Source organism: Buteo buteo, chromosome 24, assembly GCF_964188355.1.
Source record: "Buteo buteo chromosome 24, bButBut1.hap1.1, whole genome shotgun sequence".
Lineage (NCBI taxonomy): Eukaryota > Metazoa > Chordata > Aves > Accipitriformes > Accipitridae > Buteo > Buteo buteo.
In genome coordinates, this window is record NC_134194.1 from 18,608,757 (window position 1) to 18,636,190 (window position 27,434).

At 44.3% G+C, this 27,434-nt stretch overlaps 1 protein-coding gene across 4 annotated transcripts in view; it reads left to right on the forward strand.

The window, feature by feature from the left end:
* Positions 1-27,434, forward strand: part of KCNIP1 (potassium voltage-gated channel interacting protein 1) — a 365,574-nt gene that overhangs the window by 177,869 nt on the left and 160,271 nt on the right. Inside the window, exon 1 of one of the 4 annotated variants that reach the window (XM_075056635.1) lies at positions 20,253-20,302. The exons of the other annotated variants lie outside the window; for them this stretch is intronic. The gene's annotated coding sequence lies outside the window, so the exon portion shown is untranslated. Of the gene's footprint in view, positions 1-20,252; positions 20,303-27,434 lie in introns of those variants that run through there. 4 annotated transcript variants of the gene reach the window in all.

Genomic DNA, 27,434 nt, shown 5'->3' on the forward strand with positions numbered 1-27,434 from the left:
CCTTTCTGAAAACCCATTTATTCTGAGGCTCACAAGTACTAATCTGCATACATCATGTCATTACCTTTGCGGTTTACAAGGAAAGGGATTTACATCTAGCTCTGAGATCTCCTACTGCGTGGGTGTCTTCTCTGATTATTTTTTTTTGTACTTTTTATTTTGTAAATGCGGAGAGGCAGAGCACCCTCTTCTCTCTTTTACAGTGCCAGCCATATTGTCAGCACATAAGGAGCAAATCGTAACTGTCAAAGCCTTTCCTGTTTTACTGTTCCAGTGGTAATCCACAACCTGCGAATCACATATTCTAGTCTTCTACTGACGTTTCAAAAGCTCAGGCTGCGTTTTGGTGTTTAATTCTTCAGCTGATGGTTCAAAAGAAAATTCTCAAGATTGTACCTCCCAGTGGAAGCAGCAGTTTGGCATCCTGAGCTCGGTGATAATATCATTGATACATCCCATGCCATTTGGTCTGAACAGCAGAAAACAGTATCCTTCAAAAGCAGCTAGTTGCCTCTAACAAGGTTAAATCTACGGCTTCGTGCAGTGGAAAAAAATGTACTGCAAAAACAGTTTTTATTATTGGCAGGGGCATAAGCGAGAGTGCAGCTTCAGGGAACAGTGAGGTGCTTTGGCCTAATTACTGAAAATTTGTGTTTCAGAGTGAGATAAAAGACTCGGCAGGATGGGGCATGATGTGCGGGTCAGTGAAGGATGGAAATTAATGTGATGAACAGTATGGGGAAGTGGAGTGATGCACTTTGTTCCTCTCAAGTTTCTGTAACACCAGTCAGATGCATTTGGTAATGCCAGGCAGGCAGGAAGGATGGGAAGGTTTGTTGCTTGGGAGGGGTTTGTTTCTCTGAGATGTAAATCTCAACTCTGAGATGATGCTCTACAGGCAAGATTTTAGTCAACATTTTGAAAAGCATTCAAAGGTGTTAGGAGCCTAAATTCTCATGGCAGATGTTACTTAGTCTTCCCAGTCACTCTTGTGCCTTTCCTGAGTGCAGCCCCATGTAAAAGCCAACACCTCTAAAAGCATCTTTAAGCGTGTGCAGAAGTGGTCTGAGCTGCAAAGGCAGCGAACGGCTCCCATGCAGCCCAAGGCAATGGCTGTGCTAGTGCGTGCAGAGACTCTGAGAGCTCAGCTGGCCCTTCGAACACTGGCGTTGGGCTCAGGAGTCAGCATATAGACATTTGGTTTGGATGAGTTTGCCTTGCCAGTGGGAAATTAAATCTGCCTTTGGAGAAGAGACATCGGGGCTGGGTTGGAGTGGTCTCAATCTGAGACGTTGTGTTCTTCTGTGGCAGGTAATTCTCAGTCCCTGTTCCTCAACTTCTCATGGACTATATAGGCAGAAAAATACAATGTTCACTGTCTCTTGTAAGTAATTTAGGGTATTTGAAATGTTTGTGTGTGTGCATATATGTATATTTGTTTACAGATATATAACTGGAAGTAAAGGGCAGTGAAGACACCTGAAAATGGACTCAACACACAATTCTTGAAGCAATTGTGTTGCTTAGCATGAGGCAGCCTTTAATTTCAGCAACAGCATGGGGATCTGTAATCTGCATTTTATAGCATAATCTATATCATTTAAAAGCCATATTAAGGCTTTTCCCTGTAAATCACCAGCGTGAGCATCTCAGCGGTACCTGCCAGCTACTGAAATAGTGTGTCTCGGGGACAATCTGCAAACTCCTCTGGTCTGGGCACTTGCTCAAGGTGTCAGAGATGGAGGGGCAGACCTGCCTCTGACCGCAGGGCTGCAAGAGTGGTTTTGGCTTGTCCCACCCTTCCAGCAGTTGGGCGATGCTTCCAGCCACTTTTAGGTGCTTGAAAGTTACCTCTCCCTCCAGACTGAATGAGACATTTTAGCTCTACCAAAGCTGAGATCAAGCTGAAATCTTTGCTTTTTTTCTTCCCTGGTAGTAGTCTAAACATGAATTATTTGCACAGCCGAACTGTAGAGTTACACTGGCACTAAAGGAAACGCTCCAGTTATTTCAGTGGCTATTTCAGGATGCTCAATAGGTTTGCGTGTGCTTGTGTGTGCAAAAAGGAACAGAGCTAAGGAATTAAGCAATGTAGTAGGCAAGGCTGTCCTGGAGCCGTGTCACACTGTTTTGCCTGTGTCACTTGCAGCCTTGCAGGGAGCTGTCGTACCTCTGGGGAAAACCCAGCACTCCTGGTGCAAAGGGCAATGAGAAGAAAGTCTCTAGAGGAACGAGACCAGCAGGTCAAGGTGGGCCAGTTTCTCCAGATGTGTTGTGCAGGCGTGCGACGATGGTGTTTAAATTCAGTTGCAGTGGCCTTAAAGGTTTTGTTTTAGGGAAAATATTTTAAAATGAGAAGAACTGCTATCTTAAAATTGTGGAAATAAGCATTGAGTGAGTGCATTTCAGGTCAAGTGACAAAGTGCGAGAAGATTTCCTAACAGGAGGAACAGTAGGTGGTAAATGGGAAAGGCTTTTAAGACTATGCTGATGGTGTAAAATAATCAGAATTGTAAGGCCCAACACAAACAGCTCTTTAAATGCACTCAACTGTTGCAATGTCAACATACATCAGAAATAATTACAGCAGCTCTGACCTGCTTTGCCTCTCCTACACCCCCCTGCTTCCTCTTACTGACAGATCTGTGCTTGTATAGGGTAATAAACCAAAAAGAGATTCTGAATAAAAAGAAAAAGAGATTCTGAATAAAATTAAGCATCTTTTAAGGGTGCTTAAGAGCATGAAAATTATTGCCCTCTCATGTGGTCCATGCCACACACTAGACTGCAAAATTGTGTTTCCTGCAGACCTGGTATTGAGAAGTCTGGATAACATAACGATGGTCTAAAACTTATAAGATGAACTGGCAAAAAGGAGTTTACATTTGTGTAGATGCAATGTGCTGCTATGCATGGATGCCGGTCGGAAACTTGAGCGTAGCTGGGTGCTGCTGACCTCATCTGGCAAAATGCAGGCAGACACTGAGGGAAGGCAGCTGCCCTCACTCTCCTGGCTTCAGTATTTTATCTCACTGTGGGAGTTAACATTCAAGACTTCCAGAGCTGAGACTGTTGGCTGATAATTTGGATATAAGGGTATGCACAGGGCCGGAGCTTTCCCTGCTGCTGTTGGCAATGTGAGCTCCCGGTGCTGCGAGGTGCCTGGCCTGCTCCTTCTCCAGGGAAGGCAATTTTATAAAAGGTGCAAGGCTTTTCTACACAATAATTAGGCCAGTGTCAATTTTCATGTCATTTTAAATGAAATGACAGGATTTCTAGTTTCTTCTTAAGTTATTTAAATCTACTATTTAAACTTTCCTGGGAAGGAAATACTTTTCATCAACATTCATGTCTGCGAAGTACAGAAAAGTGAAAGACTGAAGTACCAGAACAGCTTCACAAAATAGCATGTGTGCCAAAATATTTCTGTACCTTCCTCTTTTTGACACCTTCCTTCCATGTGCAAAAGATATTTACACATGCTAATTACATGCATCTCTCTTTTCGTGTGAACTGTGTCACTTAGGTACCACTCTGAGTCCTTCCTTGTCCTATAACTCAACTTCTAGTCTTGAAAATAAGCGAATTGTGGTTCTTCTAGTCCATGCCCAGTTTGGGCTGACTTTACATCTACCTATCCTGTTAAAATTTATGTCCATACAGCTCCCAGGGTCTCTGCAGCACAGGTTTTTCTATCCCATGAAAGGGTAATCTCCATGGAAAGGCGAAGAGTTTCCAGTTTAACATGTTCTTGTATCTCTTTCTGAAGCTTTTGCCTTGGCTGTAGTTTTTGCACATCTGTAATATTAGGATAATGGTGATTGAGGCAAAAATCACAATTTTGAATGTGTGGGTTCTGAGTGTGCAGCTGACTGTGGAAGGGGCCAGATCATTTGGCTTTATTCTCACACTCTTTGCTCACTAATGTCTGTAGTTGATTCTGCACAGAAGACTTTTCCCATCAAGTTAGATATCCACCTGTCAGTAATTTCCTTGAATACTTTTCACTACAGTTACACTACAGAGACTATGGGGAGAGAAGTTCAGTGGTTGATTTCCTGAATATTTTAAAGTCTCCTATCTCAAACTCAAAACACAGACAATGTAAGTAATTTGTCACATAGAAACCTACTAATTCGTTTGCAGGCATCTCACTGCTGGAGCTTAAGCTAAACCCCAAATTTTAAAAAAATAATATTAAATTAAATACAAAGGTCGTTAACTCACATCCTTACGAAGTAAGTCTCATTGGAATTTCTGTTTCTTTAATGCAAGCACACTCTAGTCCATCATCAGTAAATCTGTAATCGTTTTAATAGCTCAAATTCAATCAGCCCTGCAAGCCTCGTTTTCCATAAATTTCTGCTATAAGGGAGCTAGTAATTTCATATTCAAACAAACGACCTTTTATCTCATGGGTAATGACTTTAAAATAACAGGAGAGCCATAATAGGATCAAAGGGCATAAAACACAAGGATTACTCTGATATACTGTGGGTTGTACTGCAATGGGAGTAGCTAAACCTCATAGCTTTTGGAGATGCTTTCTAAATTTTTCATGTGATGCCAAGCACCACCCTCTCTGCAACTACACCTGCTTTACATTTCCTGCAAAGAGGTCCCCCAAGCCATGTGTACTGTCCTCCTTCCCTGCCACACACCTTACGTCTCCCAAACCTGAGAGGTGGCCGGTGTCCAAACCGTGGCCGTGGCTTCTCCATGCTGCTATCTCACAGCCTGGCATGGATCCTGGGCCCCAGCGGCTGAGTTGCTGTACTGCTCTTAGATAAAACATGAGAGAAGGCTGTTCAAATAGGAGTCACTCCCTGCTCCCAAGAATTACAGCCACGTTTTTAGGTAACAAGGGAATATGGCTCACTTTGAAGGACAGCCTTAGTGAAAAAAAAGAAAGATGAAATACTTCTCTTTGGGGATTAGATCATTAAAACACTGCTTATTATATGCTACTTGGCACACAGAGAGTGGACTTAACTAGGAAAATAAGCATTAAAATACTTAAGGTATTTACTATGCTTGTTGCAATCAGTATAATGGAAATTCAACTTAAACAAGCTGAAAATACATTAAAGCATCGTATGATTTCAGTAGGTTTGTACAAAGCACTTCCGTTGAAAGCATTTCAAGAAGGATTTCCAGCTACATCTTTACCATAGTTTTATGTATTTGAGATTTTCTTTTTATTGCTGCCTTGTATTTAGAGCTATTATGGAGCTAGAACGGTGTTTGGTACCATTCAGGGTGGGCAAGGTTGAAATCCAGAGGGCCAAAGGCAAGTAAATGAGGTATCTAATAGATTCAGTGGACACCTTGAGAAGTAAGAGTGTTTGTGTATGAGTTTAGCCTGCTGGAATTAATGCTGAGGGTTCATTTAAAACACTTCCGTTGTAGAATGGCAGTTGTTTTACACTAGATTTAGATCCTAGGTTAAGAAGACGTAATCCTTCACTACTCTTCCCAAACCTCTCCAAACCTGAAAGCGTAGATGTCACAGCAAGGCTGGCTGTGTGGGATTCACCACGTGCCCTGAGGCACCTGGGGCACAGACCTGGGGCAAAGCATTCCCCTTCAGGTGCGCAGGGCCTTCCCACTCACCTGGCGAAGTGGGCAGAAGCAAGCCAGTTTGGTCCTGTCGAAACAGTAGCATCAATCAGTGTTGCACAGAAAATAGAACAGTTTAAGTGCTTTATACTTAAGAAATGTTTTCCAGCGGTGTCGGTAGAACATCTGAACTATTTTCTGTGTCAGTTCAATGAAATTTGCAGGACAATTTGCTAAACTTTTTGAAATTCCCCCCAAGTTGTGCAGTAGGAGGCTGCATTTCTTCATTGAACATAAAACAATGAGAAGGCGGCACAAAACAGCAGACGGTTATTCCACTGTGTTGTCCTATTTCAAAAGGCATTCTCAAACGGTGAGGGCTCAGTATAGTGTGTTGAGCTCCTTAATCTAGTGTTAGACCTGCTGTTGTACCAACACACAACATGTTCTCTGTGCGCCATCGCTTTTATTGTTAGTCAAATCTCCTATATCCAGCTGTGCAAAGCTGGCTATTTAAGTTTCAAGTGTCTCAGTTAAGGGGTAGTGGAAGATTCTTGCCTGGAAGAGTAATTGTTTAAAGTACAAAGGGTCAGAACGGCAAAATCTTATGTGGTTCACAAGACTAATGTTTTTCAGAAGCAAAGTATTGAGAAAAGCCTTTAAAAATAGACCATTGTAGGCCCAGAACTGTGCAGTCACATTTACAGACATGAGCTGTTCCTTTACAAACATTCCACAGATGTTTCTCTACTATTTATCAATAGCAGGTCTGGGGCTGTTCCTGAGCTAGAGCGGTACGTGCAGCACAATTCCTGCAAACCAGTGCTGTTAGGGTGAGGGCCCTGCAGCAGCAGCAGCAGCAGGATGAGTGGTGTAATTAGGCTCTCATCGGTCCCCGTGCTCAGGATTTGCCGCCAGCTGGCTTCAGGCTGTTAAAAGACATGGGCAGGAAGGCTGCAGCCAAATTTGGGCTGGCTGAATTGGAGTGTGAGCACACAGGCGTTGTAGTGTGGGCTGAGTTTCGATTCTGAGTTTGAGTATGAAATTCACAGGAGAAATATTTGTCTTTGGAAAACAAACACATCAGTTTGCTGTCCACTGAAGTTAAACTGTTAGGGGGGATTGTGCTGCATGGAAAACAAATACACCTATGCCAGTTAATCCTCCATTAAGTACTTTGGCTCCAGAGGTCCCTTCCAACCTCAACTATTAGCTGATTCAATGAGACACTCAAATTACTCATAATAACATTCACTCCAGTCTAATTCTGTCTTTTCAACCTCATGTCGATAATTCACATATCCACTTACAGCCCGAAGCAGGTGCACATCCCTTGCGCTGAAAGTCTAACCTGACAGAGAGGTCCACATGCCTGCCGTCGCTCATCAGTTGGTGATGCTGAAGGCAGAACTGACACCAGCTTGGGGAGAATTGGCTGTGTTAGAATAATCTGGGCTTGTCCTCTCCTTTGAGTGCCAGATCTTTGCAGCCCTGGACTTTGGTTCACCTGATGAAATGGCAGCCTGTGTTGTGGCTGTTTTAAAAGAGGGATAGTGATTTTTCACTATGAGTCTGCTATTTCTTAATAGACTTCAATGCAAATTGCATAGATCAACTCCTTAACATAAGTACAAGCAAGAATTAAGGAAGTAAATGATATATATCAAACGGTTTGAAACCTTACTAATGCAGCCTCGTGGCGAAGTTGGTGGCACTGCCAAAAAGATTTTGTAGGTTATTGCTGAGATGGAGAATGAGCTTATTTGTGGTTCTGCTGGTCTTATGGAAACAATTTGAAGTTCTGCTCCTAATTTCTACTAGCCAGGTATGCTGCTGCATCTGCTAGCTTTAGTTCTCGCTGCCTGGCATCATACCAGCTGTTGTGATATAAACCCTGTTTCCATCAAAGCAAAGGCTGTTCTTGTCTTAGTGGTATAAATGCAGTGCAATTCTATACACAGGTATAACTAATAGAGTTAACAGACTGTTTTCCTGCTCATACTCATTCTTGAAAGAACTCACTATGAGAAGGTTTGTTCTTAAGAATCCCATTTATGAGCTCTGCTTAAGTACACACAGCAATGCCTATCTACTGTGGCAGCTGCTCATTTAGCACTACCAGGGAATAATGCTGCTCTACTCCAGCCTATATTATTAATCACCGTGCCTATAAAAATTCATTTCAAAAAGGTGCTATTATATGGAAACAGATCTGCTGCCAAAGGAACTGAAATCTCTTCTGTTATGCAAAGGCACTTGCCATCATATGACTGCTTTCTTTCTTTTAGTACTTTACAGGTTGGTTGTGGGGGGCTTCTCCTCTGCTGATAGCCTCTGTCATGTCTCTAATAATGTCAACTTGTAAGGCACGATTTCCCCTTTGGAAAGCTGTGGTGATCTTCTCAAGTAAACCATTTACCTAGACAGCAACTCATTCTAGTCTATTTTTTAATTTCTACTAATTCTTTTAAATCTCTTGGATCAATACTGCCTGGTCTTTCCTCCCAACAACCTAAGATGTCCCATATAATCTGACCCCTGTGTTTTAGGAATTTATTTACTTTTGTGAAGGCTGTCAAGTGAATGGATGTGGGCTTGCTATAACTCTGGCCTAGAATCTTTACGGTCAAAATAAGAGGTTTTATAAGACATTATACATTGCTTAGGGAGCATGATGTGCTGCAGGTGAGAAAAGGAGACAGTGTGACACTGGCTTTCTGTCCACCCAAGTGTCCAAGGAGCAGTACTGGCCTTAGGCCATGCTGTCTGAGTATCCCACGTTTTAGGGAGCACAGCTTCGCACACATGTAACGGTCTCATGCAGTCACAGGTATGAGAGCCCCAATCATGGGAACAACCCAAACCATGAGCCTGTGTTGTGGTCACTGCCCAGGCTGGGCCACGCACTGGCATGATCTCCCACTGGGGGTGAGACATCTCCAGTCTAACACTTTAGGGATAAGACCTCTGTTTGGCCTCACTCTCCAGCTGAGAAAGAAAATCCCAGTACCAGGTCTGAGGGTGCTGTCCCTGCCTCTTCCTTTACCAGCAAGACCAAGGTCGTGACCTGCTGCAGGAGCACGTCCATGCGACGCGACCTAATTATATCTGCTCATGTTATAGGAGCAGATTCCCTTTGGTGGGGTCGGATGCTCCTTTCCCAAAGGCCTGGCATTTGCTAAAATTGGCCCTGTGGTAGGGTCTACTTCTGGCTGGAGACCAGAGACACACGTTTTGGAAGCGGCGTTGGGCTTCCAAACCAGCCCATTTGCTGTCAACAGGAGCCAGCAGAATGATTTGAATTGCATTGCTGTTATAGGACAAATTCATTGCTTTTCTTTGAGATTGAGCACATTTCTCTGCCTGACCTTAACTGCTATTGAGGCAATAATTCTTCTCGCTCGAATGCTTGTCAAATTCCTGACATTAAAATTTTAAAATATAATTAAGATGAAATAAAGAAATCACGCGCTGCCTCTCACAGCCTCATTATTTCATGCTGATTAATGTTGCTGCAAACTTCTCATTGAAGCTGGTGAGCTGAGAGGGGTTGAGGTTAGGTCTTAACCTTTAAAAGCCCTGTAGAGTTTAATCAGGGGCAGTAGACTTTCAACAGGATTTTTTTATACCAATCTGTATTTTTCATAACAGGATATAACTATGTGTCTAATTGCATAGGCAGGTCTAAAGAGCCTGCAGAGAGGAAGCAGCTTACTGTCAGGTTCTTCAATTTTTAAAAACACAGCTTGAGAACATACCTGTTGGGTTACGGAGTTGCTTTCTAGCTGCATGATCTCCTCATCAAACTACCATGTGTAAGAACCACCTAGCTGAGGGTAATGCTAAGAATGCTCAGTGCAGATTCATTTTGACATTTAAATAATTCAGAGAATGTTGTATATAATACTATAAGTCATGAGTCACCCTTGTGGTTGCTATGCAATTTGACAGGTAACGCAAGAGCAGAAAGGTCGTTTAATTGCATGTAAAGGCAGTATTTTTGATAGTGACCATTCCTCTGCGCTTGGAATAAACATTTATATCCTGCTAAATCTTCACAAAGGCCCTTGCTGCAATTTGTGCAGTGCTTAATCAAGTACAAGATTTTAAAAAATCTTGTTTAAAAACAAGTTTGAAACTCTTATGCTTCTGGGTGACTTTCTTCTACAGGGATTACCAGATATCTTCCAGCTCCCAGTGCCTGCTGATGTATTGCATAGACTATCCAGAAGTTAAACTAATGAAGTAATTTTGAAGAGTTGCCCAAAGCTTTAAAAGTCCTTCATATGTTATATTCTGTCTAATAAGAGCTCAGAATAAGAGAGGATTAAGCTAGCTGAAGACAAAACCCATCTGTCTTACATAGTGATTATAAAAGTTTCAATGCTTCGCACCCTATACGGAGCTAAAAGGGAATCTTTGGAACATTTCTGAGGAACGCAACATTATTTCATTTTGGAAAGAGATGATGGAGTCCAAGAAACCTGAGGGCAACAACACTAATACAGGACAGCTGGCTTAATTTCCCTGTTCCTCCTTCATTAGATGCAGTGATTTTAATCTTTGATCACTCTGAGTTGGGCAGAAAAAAAAGACTTGAAGGAAAATGAATAGCCTTCCCTCTTCCTCACTGGATTTGGACAAGCAGTTTAAAAAGTCTTCAGAAATTAAACTCCTCCGTGAGCTGCCCTCCTCTGCTCTGAAACATCCCATGGGGAGGAGCTCATTTTGGCTAGAAACATGCTGGCTGTCTCGGTGAGAACGGACTAGCAGATGCCACTGCTGTATCCGTGTAATGCAGGTATGTCTGGTTGGTGCAGAGGGGCCTGTTTGCAGCAGGTTAATTTTACACGTGTCTTGTGGGGGGAACCCTCAATGTCTCAGACTAGCTGGAATCTGAGAAACCGCTAAAATATAGCCCCAAATCCCTGGTAGCTGTTCTAAGCAGCTTCTCCCAAAGCAGGTTGCTTGATGCTCTCAGGCAGTGAGAGTTTGTCCTTCCTGTTAGCAGAAAACCAGAGAAAAGCAAGACTGTTGTGGCGAGCTGTAGCAAGTGATACGACGCGGGATGGACAGGCAAGTCCTCGTTTTGTTGCATAGGCCCAAAAAAGCTGCAGCAGAGTTCATCACTGAAGCTTCGTGTTTGTAGACTTGAGTGTCTGTGCCGTCACCCCCAGGCTGTGCTGCTGCACGAGAGGGTGAAGTAGTTTTTAAGCTTCTTGCTGAAGCTGGTAGCGGTGTGACGTGGGGTCCTGCCAGGCTCCCCCAACCCGGGCTGCTTTGGCTGTGTGTGCCCCAGAGCCTGGGGGTACCAGCAGCCCCTGGGGTGGGGGGATGGCCACCTCGGGGGGTGCACCCCCCCTCCCTCCCCGGCCGTCCTCGCGTGCAGCGCGGCACCCCCGTGGCACATCACTTACACTTCAGATGCAGTAAGTGAAATATGTGAATTGAGAGGATAATTGCCTCCCCGGGGGCTGCTCTGGGGGCCGGGCGTAGCGGTTAGGCGGTGGGATGGATTGATGCAGGGCCTTGCTGCTCTCCCGTGAGACCGTCCATGGCACTGCGGAGCATTTCCCTCCGAAACGGCTTCTAATGGCTTTTTGCCTGTGCTGCAGCCCCTCTGCTGAGCTGCAGTCCTGCGGCTGTGGAATGTGGGCTGACAGGGACCACAGGAATTTGGGGGTCCCCGCAGTGCCACGGGGACCATCACCATCCCTCCTCCCTGCCATCCCTGCCAGCTGCAGGAGGCAATGGGACAAGCTGGGACAAGCACGTTCCTCCCCCCCAGGAACCTCATGCCCTTTTCAGTGAAAGCAAGCAAATTTGCTACTTTGCCAAAAGCATGTTTTGGTTTGGAACTTTTCATTCCAAACAAACCATTCACCATCTCTGCTCCTCCTGTGTGCGCTCTGCCAGGGAGGTGTCAAGAGATGCCTCAACAGTGGGGAAGAGGTAAAAATCTGCATGTTAATGTTCTTGGTGGACAGTTCTTAACATCTCCATAAATGTTTACAACTCCATAGTGCAGCACAAGTGGAAATCACTCTTGAATTTTTATCAACTGATTAAGAGATGAAAACAAGTTGTGGCTACTGAGGTTTACTGTGTAAACCTGAGGAATGTGAAATGGGGGTTTAATGGGGTCTTGACTTTTGCTTGTTAAGCCTGCTGACGAGGGTTATAAACTAAGCGCTTATGGAAATGGACATCTACTTATTAGCAGACTTAATGCATGCATTGAAAAAGATAGGTATGAAGAGTGCTATCTACTGTTATGCATGTCTGAAGCTATACTGGACTTTTTTTGATCTTGGAAGAAAGCTAAAGTTTAGCCTGGATTTTAACAGCACTTTGCTGTCTATTAATGGAAGTGGCATATTATGACAACACTTCATTTTTTTTAATTGCTGACTTGAATTTACATTTGTTTAGTGAGATGCTAACATGAACTGAGGATAGTAATAAAAAAAAAAGACTACAGCAGATTTGGTCAAAGCAGCTGGCTAGTGGAAACAGGTTTTTTTGAAATTTAGATTAAACCAAGATTTTTCTTCTTTTCATGAAATCATTGCTGTCCTCAAAATGCCCCATAAAAATTCTTTCTTTTTGTAAAAGAAAGTGAAATTGCTTTTATGGATATTTCCCTTTTGGGTTTATGTCGCTTCAAGACATCTGTGCAGCATCACAGTAAAGGCATCACAATGGTATTTTAAATACAGAGCACCTGTTGCTAACATTCAAGTTGTTTCATTACACCACACATAGAAGAAGCTTCTGTTTTAAAAAAAATCATGAAGAATATTCACATATCAACATTTGAAGATCTGGAGGCTTGTACCGTAACCAGCTCAGTACTCTTTCTCCAGGAATTCTGTTTGTCCAGTGTATACTCAAAAAGTTCACATTACTTCCCACATATGATATGGAGATTGGAAAATTGCAGTCAGTTTGCTGATTCTGAGAACATTAGTAAATTGGGAAATAATCTTGCTAGGACAGATCATTAAAAATCATAGTTATTGCTAGTCTTTGAACTACACTGACTCAGCCAATACTGGTCATCAATACTAGAAGAGATAGCTTCAACCAGGTATGCTGAACTGGGTTCATTACGAACCTCCGAGCCCTTGCTGTAGTTTACTGTTGATGCTGCTGTGTCTTGCCGAGGCAGTCACATCCTGCAAATAACATTGTCTTCAACTGCTCTATAAATTTGAAATGACTATGGAGGTCATGCAGGTTCTTGTGAAAGCTAAGCCATTTTTAATGGATTCGTGTTCTCCATAGATGAGGTTGCAGCTCAAGAAAGCACTTCAGTAGTGCCCCAATCACACATTTTTCAAGTGGGATGTTTTCAATGCAAATGTCATGGATTCACAGAGTTGCGTACTGGTAAGTTAGAGCAAAAACTCTTCAGTAACATTGGTGAAAAAATACACAGTCTTAAAAACAGGCAGGGGACTCTGCTGGAAAGCGCTCTGCTTTCCACATCTGAGAAGTGTTTCCCTCCTTTGTCCTTTCAGTCATGCCACACTGATAAACCACGATGGGACTGCTTGAGGTGCCTAGGCACTGCCTGAAATCCAGCAAGTAGCTCCCATAGTGAACTTGTGCTACTAGCACCAGCAGTTTCCCTTTTCAGGGGTATACAGGTATTCTAGCAAGTCACACCATTAAGACAGTAATTTCCCAAAAGTATGTGTGTGTGCAGTTTTATAGCTGGACACCTGTGAGATTCATCCCCTCCTAGCTGAGAATATGGCCATATTCTGCACCCCTGGAACTATCCTGGTAATTTCCCTACAATGAGAACCCTTGCTTTCTCCTGATTAGCTGTCTGAGAATCTGTTCTCAGTGTAGCTTTGATTGCCAGTAATAAAGACAATTTGATTCTCCCTTATGCCTCAGCTGCCTGTTAAATTCACTTTGGACAGATAACATCACCATTTTGCAAAGGCATGTTAAAAAAATTGACATGTTCTTTCCTACGGAAAGATCAAACCACTGAATATCTTCTTGGTTTAGATTTGAGACACTCATCAGAGAACTGTAAGAGCTGGTTTAGTGCTGCAGGCAGATTGGCACAACTCTCTTGTTTTGTTCTGGTTTTGCATACAGCATCAGAATGAAACCCAGGCAGGATGGATTTGCTAAACTGGTGATGTGGGCACTGCACCCAGCTGTCCCTGTGCACCCAGCTACTTCCTGCAACCCGACAGCACACTGGGGCATCCATAGACACGCTTGGACACTCTGCTGTGTTGTGCTGACATCAATGGCTTTGGCCCTTTATACTTATAAGGCATTGCAGTATTTGGTACATTTATCAAACAAATCCATATTTCTCTTGGCTCTGGCACTGTATTGAGACATAATGCTGGGAAGGGGCTACTGCATTCCAGGGCTTGGAAACAGAACACAAGGTTTGGGAGTGCCTGTTCGTGTCACCAGTTAAAGGTAGCTCCTGTTCCATATCTGGGTTGAATAAGAGTAAATAACGTGTTCACTTCAGAGCAGGCTGTTGTGGTTGCATCACCACGCAGTGAAACCAGGCTTAGATTAACATCTGAATGTAGAAGCACTATGATACAATTACAATAGTGATTATTTTGTGTTTACATTGCAAATACAGAAATTTAATGTTACAGCGCAGTGTGGGGGAAATTTCAAATTTTACCAGGTACTTTACAACCTTTTGATAGAGCTGCCTGGTGAAGTCAGACGTCTCTGTAAAGGGGCAGACGCTAATGGGAATCTAACATCAGCCCATGAACTGCTATGATCCTCTCTATTGCAGTAAGTTTAACGAAGTGAACCCAGCATGTTGGAGCTGGAGATGTCTATTTTGCACTGATTGTGTTTTCCTCCACATTAAATAAAGTAGCACTGCTTTGTAGCAGAATTTAGCAGCAATTGTTTGAGACATGCTTGAAAAGTAATACGCACTTTGAAACATCAGATCAAAAAGTCAAATGTAAAATACATTGCACATTACTGTGCTTTTTATCAGACAAGAGTTTAACAACATTCTCAGCTCAAAAAATTCAAATCGATGCCATGTCGAGGAACAGACTCTAGGGACTGAAGACCATTTTGGTGGTTGCTAATGCAGTGATGATTTTCTGTCTAAAGCCAAAGGGATCAATAACTCCAGTTAGAAAGAAAACCCTTCAGGGGAAAGAGAACTTGTGTCAGAGGAGCTCACTGGACTGTTTAAGTAACAATATTTTATAGATCCAACAAACAAGCTATTCCCAGCCCAGTAAGCAACATTCCTCAGCTGCAGGTCAGGTACAGCAGAAATTAATTTAGCTCAATACTGTGTGTAGCTTGTAGTACCATCCACAGCATTACAGAATTAATTTGGCAACACTTCCAATTCGGGCCTGGCTCCCCACAAGGCAGCTCACAAAGGAGGATCACAGACTCACCCGTAACCACATGCAACGCTTTGGAAAACACTATGTATAATATACAACCCATGTGGCTGGATAGAATCATAGAATCAGTTAGGTTGGAAAAGACCTTTAAGATCATCAAGTCCACCACTAAACCATGTCCCTACGTGCCACATCTACACGGCTTTTAAATACCTCCAGGGATGGTGACTCAACCACTTCCCTGGGCAGCCTGTTCCAATGCCTGACAGCCCTTTCCACGAAGAAATTTTTCCTAATGTCCAATCTAAACCTCCCCTGGCACAACTTGAGGCCATTTCCTCTCATGCTATTGCTCGTTACTTGGGAAAAGAGACCGACCCCCACCTCAGTACAACCTCCTTTCAGGTAGCTGTAGAGAGCAATAAGGTCTCCCCTCAGCCTCCTTTTCTCCAGGCTAAACAACCCCAGTTCCCTCAGCTGCTCCTCACAAGACTTGTGCTCCAGGCCCCTCACCAGCTTTGTTGCCCTTCTCTGGACACGCTCCAGCACCTCCATGTCTTCCCTGTCGTGAGGGGCCCAAAACTGAACACAGGACTCGAGGTGCGGCCTCGCCAGTGCTGAGTACAGGGGGACAACCACCTCCCTGCTCCTGCTGGCCACACCATTTCTGATACAGGCCAGGATGCCGTTGGCCTTCTTGGCCACCTGGGCACACTGCTGGCTCATTCAGCCGGCTGTCAACCAGCACCCCCAGGTCCTTTTCCACCGGGCAGCTTTCCAGCCACTCTTCCCAAGCCTGTAGCGCTGCATGGGGTTGTTGTGACCCAAGTGCAGGACCCGGTACTTGGCCTTGTTGAATCTCATAAAACTGGTCTTGGCCCGTCGATCCAGTCTCTCCAGATCCCTCTGTAGAGCCTTCCTGCCCTCCAGCAGATCAACACTCCCGCCCAGCTTGGTGTCATCTGCAAACTTGCTCAGGGTGCAATCAATCCCCTCATCCAGATCACTGATAAAGCTATTCAACAGAACTGGCCCCAAATCCGAGCCCTGGTGAACACCACTTGTGACCGGCTGCCAACTGGATCTAACTCCATTCACCACCACTCTTTGGGCCCGGCCATCCAGCCAGTGTTTTACCCAGCGAAGAGTACATCCGTCCAAGCCATGAGCAGCCAGTCTCTCTGGGAGAATGCTGTGGGAAACGGTGTCAAAGGCTTTACTGAAGTCCAGGTAGACAACATCCCCAGCCTTTCCCTCATCCGCTAAGTGGGTCGCCTTGTCATAGAAGGAGATCAGGTTAGTTAAGCAGGACCTGCCTTTCATAAACCCTATGCTAATAGGTGTTTCCCTTCTGCATCAACTGTAACAGTAAGGTTTTATCCATCCCAGCAGATCAATGTCTGCTTGAAATATAGTCACAAATGAGCATCACTTCTGCCTTATTAAAGCATGTCAGAGAATACTTCCCGAAACAGACCATCGAAATAGCTTGAACTGGGAAAATGTTTGCTGATTAGGTTGTGTGTTTTGCATTCACATGTAAATGGTAGTGAAGGACCTGATGGGGGTCATCCCAAATCTGTTCTTTCCCAGAGCTGTTGATTGCCATTCTCTCATCTCAATCAAGACCTAGTGATGAGCTGCATATATTAAATGCCAACTATGGTTTCAATTTACATGTTGATGCAAAGTATAAATTCAGCATATGAAAAGGTTTTCTGCAGAGACTTACCCGTAGCCTCACAGAATGAGTAAGAAATTCTGTCCCTCAATGTAGTAGAAATGTACTAGCAGGTGGGGACTCCTGCACTGGTGGCTGTCTGCCAAAGGGATATTCTTATTTCTGAAGAAGGGAGGACAGTCCTTGTGGAGGGAGGAGTGTTGACACTACTTCCCGATGTAGTGAAGGCTGAGAAACCCTTGGGACATTTGGATGACAACTCAGGCAAACCCTGAAAAGGGACAGAGTATGGAAACTAGTCTGCTGGGGAAGGTGTGCAGGCTGCTGGCCAGGACAAGCCCAGAGCCCAGGCGTGAGGTAAGTGCCTGCAGTTCTGGGACTGATGAATGAGAAAGAAAGGCAGGTTTCTGAGAATTACGCTGTGTGAAATAGCTCAAGTGTTATTTTTCTTTCCTTTTTAGCACCTGTGTCTTTGCAATGTTTTTTTCTAACTGTGCCTATTGTGTGTGGTCTAAATACATACTTTATATTTTTAAGATAACCGACTTGAATGAAGGCTTATTTTGAAGTAAAAGGAGAGCTCTGTTGCGATGGCTGTAGTGATGCTTACAACCAACACGTTTGACTGCTCATGCAGAGCCCGGGACAGTGGCACATTGCTTCCAGAAGGCAGCAGGATAGGTGCCCACTCGACCGCACAGGCTGCTTCAGGAGCTTATAGTGGGAGAGTCTGAAAGGAAGAGATAACTTCTAGTGCTGGGGGAGGGACACCCCCTGGCCTTTGGAAAGACAGGGGACACTTCTGCAGTCAGCATGGTCTGTGGCAGAAATGTGTGGCTGGCAGCCTTGGATTTGAGAGGATTTCTACATATGGTTCTGTGCACTCGTCTACCCAAAGCGGGGATCACCAGCATTTAGCTTCATCTGAGACTGCGGCTGGGAATGATTCTCCTTAATTTGCTTTAGCCAAGCATATCTCTAACCCTACAAAAATGGCTTGTCTCATTTTTTTTCCTCTGTTCTCACAGGTTCCTTTCTTGCCATGCAAATATTGATCTGGAATCAGCATAGGCCTAGTTCTACTCCCACAGACCTTGCAGAGTAATTTAGAAGGAGTGCACTTAAAATAACAGTTGTTTTGACTACCTCATGCTTAATATGAAGTGACAGTTCTCCTTAATGGGTGTTATCAAATCACCGTTTTGCATAGACTATCTTACCCCTATGGAGTGATATCATTCTATGCTTAGCACTTGAAATAGGATTTTAAGTTTAAATGCTGTATCCAGATCTCTATATTTAGCTCTTCTTGTTTCAGAGGTATTCAACTTGCAAATCCCTATGCTTCTATTTTATATAAAACCTAATTCAGATATTTGCATTTAAAATTAGGTTGGACTTACGCGAAAGGCTCTGCATAGCATAAGACAGCTTGCTTTGGGGACAGAAAATTAGAAAAACCTCGTGCTGAAAAGTAACGACCAGTAGTTCAATGCATGATCCTCAAAATGTGTGAGAGATGATCACGTCTCACAGTGCTATTTTTCCACTGTGACTAATGCCCCCATTCCAGTCCTGTTCCCACCCGATCTTTGCCAGTGCAAAACACTGTAATTCATGCATGGAGCTATATCCACAGATATGGATGCCAAAAGCACTTAGCAGCCTGTGATTCAGTTCAGCAGACTAAGATAATGCATCCTATACATAAAGAAAAATATGCTTTTAGTCTACTACTAACCTTTTTTTCTCTGAAAGGAAAGGAATTATCTGAGCAGGGTGCTCCTCTTCTCCAGGGCAACAGCTCTGCTGAGATGAAAATGGTGGTGTCTGTATATAGCCTAGCCAGTCCTTGGGGTAAATGTAGCTCAGATGGAGCGCTTTACTTCTCGCTCCCACGTGAGCCACAGCGACATCAGTTTCACTAAAGAGTGCTTATCCATTCTTCTTAATCACAAGCAGTGATTATTCTTGCAGCATGGGCTGGTTTCTGTCTCTGATACAGTATGAGCACTTCTAACGTTGCTGGGAAGCAGGGAGTCATTGGGATACTTCCTAATGTCATTACAGCACAGGGAATCTGCAGAGACCCCTGCAAAAGCCAGGACTTTTGCATGAAAGCTACTGATCACTGTAATAGCCTCCTTCTCTGGAGAGAAAAATGGATGTACCTGGAGATGAAATCCAAGGAGAGCCTGAGGTACTTTATAGCTATAGTTTACAGAAATCAGCACCCAAAGAACATCTGTCAAGCTCTGGGAATCTGGTTTTGTGTAAGAAGGCCTTGTGACATGGCTGGACATGCTGTGGGATGTGGAATGAGTGAAGCAGGGCATCTACTGCCAGCTGTCATGCTAGCCCTGGAGAAGGAGGGAAAACAGTCTCTGCTTTTCTCACCACCTGGAATAAGACAAGACTGTTGCCCTAGTTTGCAGGGACAGCTTTGTTGGAGTTTAAAACACTCTGATGCTGACCTGATGAACTAGAGCAGCAGTGTCCCATCAGCTCTGTTAGGAGCTGTAAGACCTATTCTAGTGGTATGTTTGTCCAATTTTTCCTCTTTATTGAGGCTCTTTCAGAGATGGACAAGGACTAGTGGGCTGTGTACACTGGGTGAACAGCCTTCTTTGGTCATGCAGCAGGTGGGCATCCAATTCCTCTAGACACTAGACTGTTCCCAGGGGCTCTTGAGTATAAAAGATGGTTAAAGTGGGCTCTGGTTCACGTGAACTACACTAGAAGGTTGAGCAGTAGTGAAAGGGGTCTCATTTCACTACACTGGGGTTTTGTTGCATCATGGAAAACATCCATCCTCTGGCTTGGTGGATTATCTTCATGTGACATCAGCAGGCTTTCATGATGACAGTAACTTGTGACCTGTGTATTCAGTGAGCTGTACTGAGGATCAAAAAACCATCCAAAAAGCAGCAGCAATAGATGCAATACCTGCCTTAGGAAGCATAAACTCACAATATTACAGAGTGCAGATGCCAGAGAATCAGGGCTATAGGATGTAAGACTGGAACTCCATCTCTGAAACACCTGGTGGGTGGCTTTCCCTGAAGTATGGCAAGGCATAATAAAATGCTGTAAGTGGCTTATCAGCTTGCATGCACTGATCACTGGACAAATACTGAGAGCTACATGGCTGTTAAAGTATCAGCTTTGTGGAGCTGTTATTATGACAGGAGATACCTAGTGGTAGATTCCAATTCTACTAGCGAAAGCAAACTGTCAATAAATAAGATTGTTTTGACCAAGATTACACTGAAGGACTAGGGTAGTGCAGTCCCTGCTTTGGAGAAAACAGTTCAAATTGAAAGTTAAATGCAACCAAATATGTCCTGCAACATCATTTCAAAATGGAAGCCAGAACACTGGAACATTTTATATTTGTTTTTATTTTTAAGTTGAAATTAGCTATTGAAATTGGTACCAGTCAGAAACAGATCAGATTGACCTCAACCTAGTAAACATAAATGTATTTTTATTTGTCTTTCTTTTCCTCTGTGACTTTTAAAGTGTTGGTAATTTTAAGGTTTTTTTTTTAAACGGAGAAGAATGCTGGCCCCCATCCCTGCAAGGCAGAGAACAGCTTGAATTTCATGTTTTCAGTCTAATGGGAGTAGTGAGTTCTTTCACTCCAGGGTCGGCTTTGTGGGTGGACTGCTGTAATATGCTGGTAGGATATCTAAATTACTCCCCTTTTATTGTGTGCTTTGTGACTTTGAAAACCATGCTTCATTCTTGTGAGCTGTATTTCCTAATATAGCAGAGAGAATGAGAATCTTTTGCCTTCTAATTTGTACACAGAAGTTTGAATGAAAGTGCTCAGGACCAGCTGTTTTGCTAATTCAGTTAGCCAGCTGCCTCTGTTGTCTCTATCTGCCTGGCACTAGTTGATTTTTTTTCTCATTTCCTTCCTGCAGCAACTGCTAGGGTTAGTCGTTGAGAGCTATTACTTCATTTTGTGAAGTAGAAAGTTGTTTTCCACATTTCTCCACATCCAGTTGTTTTTACTAATTGCATCTAGCCATCTACAGGACTGCAGTTGCCTTTTAGGTCAAGAAGCCTGTGCTAAGCTTCCACCCACTGGCATAATTATATTCGACTTGAGGCAAAGCAGTGATTTTGCTGGGCAGTGTGTCCGTGTGTCATCAGAATGGCAGCGTGGGTGAGGATGCTGCAGGATTCGCAGGCAAGAGGGACACCAGGTGCCTTACACTGGCTGTGAGTGAGGAGCACTGGGATGGCCTCGGTCTTTGGTCCCTTGAATTGTATCTATAGTGTGTTGTAAAATAATCTTACTGAAATGAGGCTGTCCAAACCGCTTAACATTGGGGTATGATTTAGGTACTCATAGTAACTAAAAAAAAAAAAAAAAGGGAAATTAAAAATCCAGAAACTTTACACTTACTGAAAACTCCTGAACTTTAAAAATCTACATACTCAAGAGGAGATTTAATACTTTTTCTCACTTTGATGCTATTATGACAGAACACTTTACATCATCTGAGCTGCCCAAGAGTGTGAAATGGGGATGGCCTTTGAGATTGTAGGAAACTCAAAGTGGAAATGAATTCACTGGAGATAGGTTAGTTCCTGTAAGTCTCTTTATGAAAATGTTTCTCTCAGTCTGTTAAGATTATCAGCTGCTATGCTAACTGCCTGTGATAACACAGGAAATTAAAAAATTGTGGTAAGAAATCTCAGGCTGCTTATTAAGCCTTTTTTAACCATCATACAAAACCAAGGGAGCAATGTTCTCAAAGGAGGATTTACTAGTCTCTCAGAAGCACAAATATCACCATAGATGGGGCTGCATTTGCTATCTGGGTAAGGGGAAAAGTTGTGGGGGTTTATTTTCTTATTTTTCTTTTTTAATGTTCCTGATCAAAAATATAAAAAAAAACCAGACAGACATAAAAATCATCAGGTAACTCGTTTTTATTTCTTGTCTTTGTGACTGGAGTCTCCACAGTTGCATATTGGCAAAAATAATGTCTGGGAATGATTAGACAAAATGTACCTTTAAGTCTTTTTCTCACATCTGTAGCAGAAAGTCATATTGTTTGGGTGTTCTGTAAAAGCAATTATTGCCATATATATTGTGAGAGAAGGACTAGAGTAAAAGAAAAGCTAGTTGTTACAGCTTTGGCCTTGGCTCGTCTATTCTTTGGTACAGTCAAAGACCTGAGGGACTCCATCTCCAGGGTTCCCCAGATGCACCTTCATGCTTTCATGAAGTGTTTCATACTGTAATGTTTTATGTTGATACAAAAATGGTGTTGCAGGCACAGTTCAGCTATATGGATTTCACTAGGCTTGTAGGGAATTGCCTTTGCTATAGTCCTTCCTCCTTCGCCCCTATCCACTGGTTCAGTCCAAGGAGGAGGAGTTTCCCTGGAGTAAGGAAAGGGTGAAAAGATAATGTTTCCAGGGAAATGTCTCTAATCACTTAGGTCTCTACTGGTTGTAAATTATTGGCTGATAATGAAAAGGCTTGGTTTGTGTGTTGGGTTAGTTGAATAAAAGCAATATTAAGGACAGCCTTAAATACCATAAAGCTAGGAGCTGCATGGCTTTGCTTGAAATGTGTTAATTTACGGATGGGTAGTCTGCAAAATGTTCTGACCTAGCAGTTACAAGGGATGTAGCTTGTTCAATGTAGCCACTCACTTTTCAGAAGATCTTGCTTTCCCTTAGGGTTTTCTGTGTTATCCATCACTGCAGCATCTCCAGACCTTTTTCAAATCATTAATTAGGCATGTGCTCAGATCTCATCAGCTAGAAAGCTAAGTATATCCTTGAGCACTCTGAATAGAGATGGGAATACCCATACGCCTGAATGCTTTTCTAAATGGGGTTAACCATGTGGAATATAACCTATCCTGTAGTATTTGCACTATGACAATTTGTCTTTGGTGCAGTCAGCTATCAGTAATGCTAAGATGAACTGTGTGTCCATCACACAGTCTATGCCCTTTAAACTGGGTAGTTCCTGGACTCGAGGTTGTTTTTTCTCCATTCCTGCTCCCCAGAGTGCCCTCAAAGCTAAAGATGTTTAGTTCATTGGTTGTGTTAGAGGTCAGACATAAATGAGAAAATTTCCCTCATTGCCTGTAAGTTGTGAGTAGTTAATTCCAAAGGAGTCAGGCAAGGAAGAAGATGCTTTTCTGTGCTTGCAGAAAAGCTGAGCTTTGCTGGGGTGATCCTTGCTGCCTTATTCTGAGCTTGCAACAGATGGGCAGAGGATATCTGGGGGCTCTGGATCATTAACTTGACTGTGCAGTTGTCTGCCATCAAGGAGGACTTCATGGGAGACCTGTGAGAGTTCGACTGTAGATCCCTGTGTCTCTAGTGTGGCCCAAGGCTCCTTGAGGTGGACACTCTGGCTTGTATCTGCTTCCTTTTTCGTATGCTGGAGCAGCTGGCACAAGGCCTTTGATCTTTGTGACAATGGCCAAGCAGGCTTTGCATATACAAGTACGAGGTACTAAAATATCACATTACCGTATGTATCTATATCTAAGGTAATGGTTTTATATCCTTAGGAGGTATAAGAGCGAAAGGAAATTGTCACAGGATAACAAGTTTTGTTTGGAAATGCAAAGAAATTCAAAGTGGAAATCCAAAACACCGGCCAAGTATTTAATGTGTTTGCTGCAGATTAACTATTTATTGTTTCTGTGGTCTGGAGGTCTGGTGCCTGCCTATGCCACTGGCAAATGTTTGGTAATTTACTCTGAAAGGTGTCTGTATTATTATAGTTTTTTTCATAAAACAACCCTGAGAATGCAAGCTGCTTTAGCTTCAGGGTTGTGATTTCTTTCATGGAATTGTCAATGTAGTCATAGAGAGAAGCTGTTAAGAAAGCACCAGAAAGTGGATTATGTAGTGAAAAAACTGAGCCCCTCTCCAAATGCTTTCTTTGTACCTGGAAGAAGGTTTCTTAGCAGTCTATAAAGCAGACTTTCTAATAATGAGGAGTTTTTGCTTTTCTTGCTTTCCTCCTAAAAACTTTGAAATCCAGTGCGTGTATATCCAAGTGCTACTGCCAGAATGAGCCCATTACATGGGCACCGGTCCCTTAAAGATAGGTCTCCACTGCCCAGGAGAGAAGTTTGTATCTGACGGTTCTTTGGTTTTGAGTTACTTTCCTAAACTGGGTATAAAAACAGAAAGAAGGCTTGAGTGTTAAGGGTGCGATTTTCCAGAGAGGCAATATTAAGCAATGTAGGGCCTATAATTTCTGGCAGTTATCAGAGACTCCCCGCTGACTCTAAGTATATGCTTTACGTTCCGTAAGAAGGTAAGATCAAGACATCTGCTGTAGCTGGTTTTAGCCAGAAGGCAATGCACCACCATCCTTTGACTTCAGGTTAAAAGGTCTGTTTCTTCTCCAACAATTGGTCTGCAGGTAACTGTAGTGTTTAGACACCTTGTCTTGTCCTTACCTCACATAGTCTTCTGCTCTCCCAAAAGGAGACAAAAATGCTCTTTAGGATACCCCTTAGTAAGGGACCAATGAATATTTTTAGTAGTCCTGACCTGGAAGTTCCAGTGCTATGCTAGACAAAAGAGGACATGGAGCAAAAGCCATAAAGGGACCTTGTGGATGCTGCCAGCTGCTGGCACAAATGGCTTCTCGGTATATTTCTCTCTTTTCACTCTGGACTTCACATCTTTACCTTCTTCCTACATCCTCATTTTCAAGAGCTATCCTTTCATCTGCTTGCAGCCTAATCTACTAAACATCCACATCAAGCCAACACTTCTCACATTTTGTTGCACTCTCCATTATACCCCTCTTATCTTTTACCCTAGTCCATCCTTCTCTGTGACCATTACCCTTCCGTACTCACTAAAAGAGGCTCAGACTTACATCCTGTTACTGCCAGGGACAAGCATGGTCCAGGAGGTGTCCTGTGGCAGGGACAGGTGCTGGGACAGGCACCGTGACGTTCTTATCACCTCTCAGCACCCCATTGTCAGCAGTTACTTTTAAGGGCAGAAATTCAATAATGCAAATAAGATGGAATGTTTGACTATATTTGCATGTTTTAACATACATTGACTTCATTTGAATGAAAGTTATAAATGCTTTGACTTTGAGCCTGGCAAGGTTGTGGTATGAAATAAGCCTTAAAGGATGCTCTTGGCTGGAGCCGGCATCTCCCTGGGCTACAGGCCAGCCAGTCTTGGCTGCTCCCGTTTGGTGGCACCCAGAGCTACGCTGGGGCTGAGCTCTCTGCCTCTTAGCTGTTTCCTGCCATTATCTGGCGTTGCGTTGGCTGGGGATCGGGGGAATGAATAAAATAAACCAAAACAACAAAAAGAAAGAGGTCCTGGCTGCTCCTACCCACTGCTTCCTTGCCTCTGGCTTCCACATTAGTCTTTCTGACTTCTGCCTGTTGCCGGCTGTGCTGAGCCTGCCGCTGCCCGGCCCTGCGCAGGGGCAGAGCACCCGCTCAGCGCACGCTTGGGGTGCCGACAGCTAAAGTCACCCTGGGTTGGGCTGGGCGAGCAGCCTGCGGCGGCTTCTGCTCCGGGAGGTGCAGACCAGTGCGTGCACTAGAAACCCAGCTCATGTTTTTCAGTTTGCTGTCATCTACTGAGGCATATTTGCTGGGGTGTGTGTACTGAGGATCGGGCCACAAATGCGAATTTCTGTAGGAAGGAAGACGAGATTTTTCAAGGATTGCACATACAAGCATCAAAGTTTGTTTATTTGAACGGTCCTGAGACAAGGGGAGTCAAAAGAATCTCAGTAGACATAATAAAGGGGGGTGAAAGATGATGTTTAGTGCTTACATTGTTGAAATTAGCTGAGGTAGAGACAGTCCTTGATAAGAAGAGCTGGTCCCAAGAACCAGCCAATGAGGTAGAGACAGTCCTTGATAAGAAGCAGGAGCGGGCCCTGAGAGCCAGCTAAGACTGGTCTTGCGGCTTGGGTGAATACCAAGAAATCACTGAGCCTGCACAAGCAAAGAGGTTACTAGTGGTGACGAAGAGGAGTCATCTATCTTCATCTCTGTGACCACCAGACAACCACCATAAAGAGGCACTGCACAGGCGCAGCTGAGAGGAGACTATGGAAATGACCTCTCGGAGCTAATTTTAATATGAAGCGGGGATAGGTCAGTCATGCATATGTATAGGTGTATTGTGAATATGTAATACCTGACTGTATAAACTTGAGGTGAACTGCCGAGTCGGGCGCGCACGACTTCGGTGGGACTACCCGCCGTGCTGCCCAGCGCTGAACGAACGTACCGCCTGTACAATCTCCCTGATCGCGGGGCCTGTTTTCCGCACGTCAGTCCCATAAGGTCATTGTAGGATTGCCCAAGCAGTCTCTTTGAAACTGGGAGTGCAAATCGGTGGGCGAATCGGTAAAGCACAAACCGGAGTCCTTCATCCGCCGGGAAAGGAGGAGGATTCCTGGCGGAGAGAAGCCTCGCCTTCTGCCGTTATCCCCGTCGTTCCGTCTCCTCCCGCAAGGCGCGTCCTGGCGGGGGGGCGGGCGGCCCGGCAGTGTGGCGCGGTGACAGCAGAGGGCAGCAGGACCCCGCGGTGGCCCAGCCGGCGGCTGCAGAGAAGGCGGCTGCGAGCGGCCCCCGGGCGGGGCCGGCGGGGGGAGCTGCCGCCGCGCCGTTCTGCTGGAGGGGGGCCGCGTCCTTCGTGGCGCTCGGACGCCGGGGGGCCGCGGAGGGTGGCGTTGTCCCCGCCGGTGTCTGACACGCCGAGCGGCGGGTTGCCCGTGGGGTAGGAGCGAAAGGCAGGTGGGGGAAAGCGGCGTGGCCAAGCTGAGGCCGACGGCTGGCTCTTCGCTGTTCTTTCCCGAGGACTGTATCGGTGCCAGCAGGTGGGGATAAGATCCTTTCTGGTTTTAGGTCGGATTGTCCTTCCCGGTTCCTTACTCGGTTGGGTCCTCCAGCAGGGACTGAAGGCAGCCCTGGAGGTCGGGCTGTCCGCTGTCTGTCTGTCCGTCCGCCAGCACAGCTCTGCCAGCAGGTGACCTGGCCGAGAGCCCGCAGGCCAGCCGGCGTTTTCCACTAGCCTCTTGAAGGTAGCGCCTGGATCAGCGGCGTAGCGGTAACATCTTAAATTAAATAAATTAGATAATTAAACTCGATGGATGGCTGGGGAGGGCAAAAGAGTAAGATACATTTCTTTGCGTTTACCCTTCGTTCATCGCTGAGCTGGCCACCTCAGAATACCTCTTGAGACGGGGCGGTGCTGTCTTCATCGTGGACGGAGCACTGACGCGGTGGTAGTTTTCACAAGTTAGACTTACCCGAAGTCTCATCAGAAGCGTGTGGCAAGTCTCTGCTAGTCCAGCCAACGGACAGTGCTTCCTCACGCCCGGGGGAGCTCGGTGCTGGTCAGTGAAGGAGACGTTTCCCTTCCAGCTGCCGTCGTGTTGCTGCACGTGCTGAGACCTCAAGGACGTGGAGTTACTGCGTTGTAGTGCGTAGCATTTGCGTTTGAGTAAGCTGGATTTGGCAGCTCTGAGAGACTGATTATTTCAGATGCTTCTGATAGCATACAAGTATATTTTTATTGGCTGGTAATGTAGAAATCCATGTGTTTTAATCTGAAGTCCTTCTGTATCTCTTTAACTGAGGCTATATCCTAAATAGCAAGAAGAAAGTTTTGTATCACATTAGGGAAGCATTTCCAGTGCTTTCTGAGCAATCTTTACATATATTTCATTTTTCATATCACCTGATGCAGATGTCCTTTTCCATACTATTCAGAATTGAATGTCCATCTGGTCAAAAAAGTATCCTATCTCCTATCCTCCTACT